General features: G+C 38.7%; 1 protein-coding gene and 1 long non-coding RNA gene across 3 annotated transcripts in view; one reads left to right on the top strand and one right to left on the bottom strand.

Moving 5' to 3' along the window:
- Window positions 1-8,763, bottom strand: part of dachb (dachshund b) — a 107,239-nt gene that overhangs the window by 82,979 nt on the left and 15,497 nt on the right. The window lies entirely within an intron of this gene.
- Window positions 1-8,763, top strand: part of LOC108166091 (uncharacterized) — a 48,600-nt gene that overhangs the window by 28,773 nt on the left and 11,064 nt on the right. For both annotated transcript variants that reach the window (XR_001776375.1, XR_001776373.1), the window contains one exon: window positions 4,399-4,489. This is a non-coding gene — a long non-coding RNA (uncharacterized LOC108166091). The remainder of the gene's footprint in view (window positions 1-4,398; window positions 4,490-8,763) is intronic.

The following is an 8,763-nucleotide window of genomic DNA, read 5'->3' on the forward strand; positions in this document are numbered from 1 at the left end:
TTTTCAGGCGGACCAGAGTTCACTTCAACCGAACCCATATCTAGATTTTCAGGCGGACCAGAGTTCACTTTTTTGGAGCTTTATTACACATTCAATCCTCTCCAAATGAACCGAACTTTCTATAAAGATGCACCGATCCAATATTAATATCGGTACCGATATTGAAAAATATTCTAGATTGAGCATCGATGACATCCATGGGGGCGGATCTGTTCAGTCTAGCTCTATTCGTTGAGCTCTGACTGACGTCACGTTTTATTATTTATTTTAAATTTAAAATTCCTAATTTCACTTTCTGAACCATCTGAAGGAAGATTTGTTGCAGTTTGAACGTGGGAGGCAACCCATTATTTTGATCAGTTTCTGCATCATTTCTTTTGCACTGGTTGCTACTGGGTTGAATGGTTTTAAATGTGTGACCAAGCTTGTGAAGCCACTGGTGTATCTTAGTGTGCTGTAGTGGGGCAGAGTTATCAAACAAACATGTAATTCAGCGTGTTTAAAAAAAGAAAGAAACGTTTTAAGGCAACTTAGCTCTATTTTTCTGTCCCAGATTGGCATCGGACGATACTAAACCTCCGATATCAGAAGCGAAAAAAGCGGAGTCTTACGTTTTAAACAAATAAACTACAGTTCGATTGAAGCGGATTAATCAGAACTGGTGTGAATGCAAGAAGAAGAAAAAAAAACAAAAAAGCTGCTCCTGCTCCAACATTTCAGACCATCTGGCTAAAGATTAATTTGTCTGGAGCGTTTCGGATCCTTTGAGAAAGTTTCCAAATGAAACGGGACGATCCACAGTGAGCAGAACCAAGCTGCACAAACACGGGACACAAAGAACCAGAGGTTACAAACACAAAGCAACAACCACAAAAATAAAAAAAATTAAAGAGAAAGTCAGGCAGAACACACACACGGCTCCCCGCCTCACACACAGATAGTAGTTGTTGCTTACATAGACGCTCTTACCATCCTGTAAACTGCAATAAAGCCAAACACACACACAGACACACCGTAAATCTCACCGTAATACGCCCTCCGAGTGTACGAGTGTGTGTGTGTGTGTGTGTGTGGATGTGTGTTTTATAGGTGTTGTAAATTTGGCTGCCGGCGTTGTTTTTATCAGCATATTCGCAAGCTGTTTAGCCAACGGTGCAGATGTCACTGTTACAGCCACACACACACGCGCACACACACACACACACACACACGCACGCACACACACACGCTGTTTGACGCTGTTTATACAGTGTGGTATGTGTGTCTAATCCCATCTAAATTCACCTGGCTGCGTGTGTGTGTGTGTGTGTGTGTGTGTGTGTAAGCAACATTTGCATCTGCCTGCGTAAGCCCGACTCGTTTTCAAACTTATGCGTGTTCGCAGTGTGAAGGTCAGCGCAGGAGTGTGAGGAGAGTGTGTGCGCGCTCGCCGATGTGTGTGTGAGTGTTATTTGATTAATGCTGAGAACCGTGGAGTGTTTAGAAAGAGGTCGTGACCTTTCAGCTTCCATTCAATCAGACAGCCAGGCAGAGAATACCTCCATCCTCCTCTTTTTTTCCCCTCTTGCCCCTCTCTTTCTTCTGGCTTTTTTTTTTTTTTTTTTGGCCCCTTGAGAATCTGATAAGCCTTAGTCAGCACACACACACACACACACACACACACACACACACACACTTCACAGATATGCTCACACCAAATGCTAATAAAACAGAGACACGTTTACCTGAAGTGCAGGGATGACGCCTAAACGCCCCGGGCTCAAAGGATTTTAGTGTTTCATGTGGAAATCGGGGGAAGATTTTAGTGGTTTGTTGGAGAAAACGAGAATAAACTGAAACATTTTAATTTCTAAATGTTCATGGACGATCACACTGCTACTGTTGGTGACCGATAATGACGAAGCACCTTGATAAAACCAGTCCTGATCAGAGAGGTAAGCGCAATAAACCCTCGGTGATTACCCAGGTTCAGGTTTAGTCCAATTAAGATGAATATCAAACTTTAATTTTGCTACAAACAGTAGAAATAGTGTTGACATAATTAAACACTTGACCCTAACCACGTTTTATCAGATTTTTTTACCCATTAAATGTTTGTTGCTTCATTGGTCAAAGGTCATAATGGTCAAATCGATCAGCAAAGCACATTATTACTGTCAATATAAAATCAATAATCGTCCCTCCAGGAACGTATGATGTTGCAATCACAACTTCTAATCTCAATTCAATTATTATTCACAAGTTTTTCACAGGTTTGCAAACTTTTCACCAGTTATCGCAACGTTTTTGTTTCCGACCAATCACTGAAACTCGGCTGAACTTCGACCAATCACCTTCCAGCTTTACTTCCTGTTTCATGACCTGAAAGTTTAACCTGAAGTATGAACGCATGTTTTGCTTTTGCTGCAAAAAAGCATTTTGAGATGATTTGTAACAAAGTGTAAATATTCATGTTCACTTGGATGACCAATAAAGATTCTTCTTTTGAACTTYAATGTAAATAAAATATCCTGAGGAGTTTTTAAAGTTTCCACTTCAAGAAGGTAAAACATTATTTTAAATTGAATATTAACGGTTTGGGGGCTGCACAGTGGCGCAGTGGCGTTCTGGGTTCGATTCCCGGCCTGGGGTCTTTCTGCATGGAGTTTGCATGTTCTCCCTGTGCATGGTGGGTTTTCTCTGGGTACTCCGGTTTCCTCCCACAGTCCAAAAACATGACTGTCAGGTTAATTGGCTTCTCCAAATTGCCCCTAGGTGTGAGTGTGTGTGTGCATGGTTGTGTGTCCTGTGTGTCTCTGTGTTGCCCTACGACAGACTGGCAACCTGTCCAGGGTGACCCCGCCTCTCGCCTGAAATGTTGGCTGGAGATGGGCACCAGCAACCCTCCCGACCCCACTGAGGGAAAAAGGGTGCAAGAAAATGGATGGATGGATGGATGGATGGATTAACGGTTCGATTCCTTAAGCTTATGTGCAGCAATTCCTACTTTTCATAAGACCAGATAACGGCAGAAATAGAGCTTTAAAAGAGTTGCAACATTTTGAAAATCAGTAATTTTAGGCCACAACAATCAAAAAACATTGCAACATGTTGGAGGGACTGATAAATGTTCTTTTAGACCATCTAGTCAATTTATTATTAGCTGCTATTTTGTACAAACCCCAGTGTCTTTCTTAAAGATGTATTCCTTTCTGCAGCTGTAAAAAAATAAAAATCAATAGTCAGATATTATAGCAACTCCGTTTGATTCTCATCTACCTTCAGCGTTTCTCCCATTGAGCTAAATTTCTCCAGTTGAATTTCAACCACACCAATCAAAGAAAGAGAAGAAGTGAAATTGAAGACACTGAATTTTTAAAAAAGGAAACGTAATTTGCCTGTAGTTGTAGTTTGACGYTGSTGGAAGTGAACRAAGTTATTGAGTTCATGTTGGTCACACTTCCAAATACCGAGCAAATAAAGTCGGAGGCAGAGGAATGCTTGAGACGTTTTATTGCTGGCAAAGGCGTCGTTTGATTGGTCACTTCTGGCTTCGCAGTGGGAGATGATTGAACATGTCTGGTATCCTTCATAGCGTAGATTTCTTCACAATCGATACAAACTTCACAGTCAAACGTTTGCAATTTGGCAAAATTTATACTTCAAATTCAAATTCAAATAATACTTCATTGATTTCACAGGAAAATTAAACTTTTCAGCAAGAAATTGGAGTTTGTTCTAAGTAAATACTTCCTTATTGTCTTGTTTAATCTGCACTTTTTCATGCAAACTAAGTATTTATTGACTTAAACTCTTATATTGTGCTGAAAGGTTAGTTTTAATCAGAGGTGGGCAAAGCAGGTCAAAAATTTWATCCAAGTAAGAGAAACTCTACTTCAACATATTTTTACTCAGGTAAAAGTAAAAAGTAGCCGACCAACAAATTACTCAAGAAWTTAAAAAAGTATTTGGTAAAAAGTTCACACAAGAAGTGAGTAACTGGTCAAATTATCAGTCATTTAATATTTAAAAATTACATATTCAGATGGACCAAAATATAAAGTTAGGTGGACATTTTRGTATTTTAAGGACAAAAATKACAATAATTCATATGAGYAACAAAAAAATAACAAAATCAGGCAAAAGAAAAATGTTTCCAAATCAGTTTCTTTCAATAAACTAACAAAAACCGCAGGCGTGTGGTAAACGTTTGGTTAAAACATGTTTCTTTTTCACTCAGCGGGTAGAAAATCCAGAAATTTCACTCAAGAGTAAAAACACTTCATAATGAAATTACTCCAGTAAATGCGACTCAGCTTATAAGTCAGTTTTCTTATTCCAAGTGTACCAGGATGTTTGAAGTTCTAGAAGCTCTAGAAGCTAAACCAAAATACTTGGTACATCTTTTTGTTTTTACAGTGTAGAAATGACTGCAGCCAGAGAAACCGTCCAGATGAGCCCGAAACGTCTCCAGGTGATGAGATGTTCTACAGCCACAGAGTGGCGATAGGTGAGCTTTTATCCAACCATCTCGTCTGAGTCAACACTTTCTTTTTCGCTCACGTTTCTCCCTCAGTCATCTCTTTCCCTTCCTCCTCCTCCACTATCTGTTAATTTGCTCTCTCTTTGAACCTCTCCTTTAGCCCCTGCAGCCCCAGCCAATTACCCACTGTTTGTCCACCCGTTTTCAATAAAAACACCGCTTCCCTCCCTCTATTCCTTCCCCGGCTTCACTCCTTTTTTTTTTTTTATTTCCTTCCTCCCTTCGTCTACCCCTCCCTCTTCCGTCCACTCCTCCCGCGCCCCCTTCGTTCTCTTTTTTCATTTTTAATTAACTTCTTTTGTAAGTTAGAGGCGACCCCCCTCTCCGTTCCTTCAACATGCCTCTTGCACTCCCACACTCGCCTCGCCGCCGTTCTCACACACACACACACACACACACACACTCACACACACACGCACACACACACACACACACACTCGTTAGTGTGGGGCCGCGGCGCACAAAATGCCGCACATGTAAATGGAGGTTAAACATGCTATTTACATATCAATTACAGCCAGACACCGAATCAATGATTAATGCGATCTAAGATTAGCGCAGAGCCGCTGTCTGCCGCTGTGTCCAAACAGTTTGAGATTTCGTGAATTTGATTAAGATTTGAAGGGTTTATATTCAAAGCTAATGGATTTTGATTACTTTCGGTCCTTGAGTCGCTGACTTGTGTCAGCTGGTATCATTTAGGGATGAACTCAGTGTCTGACTGGAAGCTGGTGTGTCAAATGTGAAGATTTTACACACTAGATTAAGATTTTGTCAAACCAAGGGCGTTAAAAAAAAAAAAGCGATGCTTTCGAGAACAAGCTTTAAAAAAATAAATAAATATGAAAGTTTTTACTTAAATAGAAAAAAACGACCCAAATAGCTTTTATCCAACATTATCCAGGCCTGAATCAGTTTGATGAAGATCACAAATGAAGATAAGTGACAAAGTCCTCTTAAAATACATTTAATTATTTTCTTCAGACACTCCAGGAATAACAAAGTGGCCATAACCAGTTATGGCCACTTTGGCGGCCAGATGTTTGAATATTCATCAARTTATGCATAAACTGAGATCATCTACTGTTATTACCTATGAATATCCTTCATAAATAAATATATTTTTAATGGTCATTTCTAAAACTCTGCAGTTCAGTTATGCTTAATTTTAAATTCTTTGTAATAAATGTGGTTACTTCAGATTAGATCATAAAATTAACACTTTAAAACACCTAAACTTCAAACTTAAATTCTTTTAAAGCCTTTTTTTGCCCTAAATGGTAGAAATTAACCAGGGTTTTGTTTTCTAAATGTTTTTATACTAATTGACGTGACATCCTAATGGGAAAAAGTGGCTTTTATAAATCAAATTGTTGCACCATTGGATTTAGCTGAAGTTAGCATTCAAGCTAACTGCTACATGCTCTAGGAAATTTATTATTTTAGTGTTTCAGTCATGAATTAGAATATTTTAGTTAAATAATAGGTTACACAGGGTGTTTATAAGATAAAAGATGATTTTAAAAAATGCTTATTTTAAGTATTTTCAGCTTTTATCAGGTTAGCTAGGTCTAACCTAGCTAACCTTAGCTAAGTCTTTATGAGACATAAGAGACATCAAATCTATATTCAATGTTCAGTATAGATTTAAAATCAGTTAATAAAATGGAGCAACCATTTAGCAGAAGAAACTTTTGTGCTTGTATTTATGATTATTTGAACCTCCACGCTTGTAAAACAGGTTAGCTAGGTAAACCCGCTAGCTAGTTGTCAGAGTTAGCTTCTTACATCTGCCTGTAAATATTTACATTAACACATAATTAAAGCAACCCTTCAATCAATATGACTGAGCAAAATAAAAAATATTTCAAATTATTGAAAGTAGATATTTTTTTAGATTTGACATCAATCAATAAATCAAAAGGTTTCTATAATTTTATCAATAATTTGTGCTTCTGTTTATGGTTATTTTCACCTCAAAGCTAGTAAAAACCGTTAGCTAGGTAACACAGCTAGCTAGCTAGCTACAGGTAGCTTCTTATGTCTGCTTGTAAACATTAATATTTACACAAGATCAAAGCAACACTTAAATCATTATGATTTAGCAAAATAAAAAATATGAATCTTTGGCAAACAATTTGTACGAAGCAAGTATTTTGACTTATTTTTTCCAATTGGAAATTAAATTATCTGCTAAATCTGCACAATGTAACATCTAATTTTTTTTTTTAAATACAGTTTGATCTGCCAAACTTACAACTGAAACATTGTTTGTAAAAATAAAAATAAAGCTGGAAGCGGACTGCCAATTAGCAGAAAAAATGGTCAAACGAAACCATTTAAAGTTAAAACAACAGAACCAGACATTTCCTATATAAACCGGCCTGAGCCGTAATTAAAAAAACGCAGTTAATGAATGAACAGTTTGGGTCTTTATGAGTGACTGCTCTGTGTTTCACTGTGCTTTCATGTTACAGTATGTGGTTTTATTGGCTTCACTGTGCTTTTATGTCAGGTTGCACTATGTGACTTTACTGGCTTTACCTGTGGTTTAATTTCACTTTATTATCCTCCTGCARGGAATTTATGCGTTATGTTTTTACTTTGATTCTTTATAACTMACACACTGGTGTGTKTTTTTTTTTAACCATCTTGTCAAAGAGCAGCGTAATTTCACTTAGAAYAAACATTTTTTCCACGCAGATTCRTGTGACACTAATATGTCAAGGATGTAGAGAAATAGCAGGAACAGAAATAAGAAAGAGAAATAAAAAGACTCCGAAATGTTGCACAAACTGGGGCCAGTTGTATTGACACAAGCAGGAACACCCACCAAACAAACACACACACACACACACACACACACACACACACACACACACGCAGCATGAAGGGTTTTTTTTTTTTTTTGACAGTGAAGTATGTATTGTTGCATTGTTTCCTTTGAGTAGAAAATTACAGTGGGCCGTATCGCTTCAATGACAAGCTATCAAAACGACAGCATGTCTGCCAGCGCGCACACAAACAGCAGCATTCAGTGGGAAATCACATATATGGGCGAGTTAAGATGCAAATACACTTACACACACATGTACCGCGCGGCTGCTGAATGACAAGCTCATGGCTAAAAAAGCTACGTCTTCACATATTCACACGACGAACCCTTCCTGCTGTTGACGACTGACAAAGCAACAGAGAGGGCTTTACTGGCTGCAAAAAAAATAAAAAAATAAAAATGTAAATGTAAGGACAGAAACAAGTCATTTTTATGCTAATGTGCAGGTGTGGGTAAGGTTTCAGTAAGTCGGGATGACATTTTAAAACACCGTTCCTGATTCCGGCATGGCAACGTTGAGGAAGAGCGTAAATGTTAACTTCAAAAGCGTTTCAAGGGTTCATTGTGTCTCATAATAGGACCACAGAGAGATTTGGGCTTTTAAAGTGAAAGGACGAGGCTTAACCAACCAGAGCGAAGCTCATCTACGGAGAAGACAATGGGGGATGTAAAACAGACAACTGTTGACCAAAACTAGCTCTTTATGTTGGCTTGGGGCTGAAGGGGGGGAGAAGTCCCAGCCCGTCATTCAGCTGCGGACAGGTCACCGCCGTCAGAGCGCCCACACACCACGGACAAAGGAGCAGCTCTACACCATCACTGAATCGACAGTCGTGTTTCTGGACCAGCTATCGGTTCACCGCCTCGAGTTTCCGTCCCAAAGGCTGGACGTCCTTCGGATGAGATGCAAGAGAAAGAGGCAACGTTGTTTGGATGGTTCAACCGGATGAAGAAAACTCTGATGGTGCTGAACGTTCCCAAGCATTTAGGCCACTCAGAAACTCACTGAACAGCTTCAACCTTTCAGACTGAGGATCCCTTCACCCATCAACTCTCGCAGTCCACATAACTTTAAACTGTCCCACAAACACATGAACTGAAAATATTAGCCTCTTTCTTAACTCGCTGTCTTATTTGTTCATCTTAATCAGAAGGTGTTGCTGTTTTCTAAATGTTTTTACAGACTCTGAAAAYGTAGATTCTAAGCTTTGCAATGAAAAGTTGCTCTTTAGTACCAAGWGTTGTGTGTATTAACCTTTTAGGGATATGTGTGATTTACAAGCATAACAAAAGAAAAATCGACTTGAAACAAAAGTCCTCTTCGGCACCATTCAATATAAAATGATCATTTCTGTCCATCGTATTCGCAGATTAAACCGTTTTAAATAAAAGCAACAAGAGCAGA

Source organism: Poecilia reticulata, linkage group LG2, assembly GCF_000633615.1.
Source record: "Poecilia reticulata strain Guanapo linkage group LG2, Guppy_female_1.0+MT, whole genome shotgun sequence".
Classification (NCBI taxonomy): Eukaryota; Metazoa; Chordata; class Actinopteri; order Cyprinodontiformes; family Poeciliidae; genus Poecilia; species Poecilia reticulata.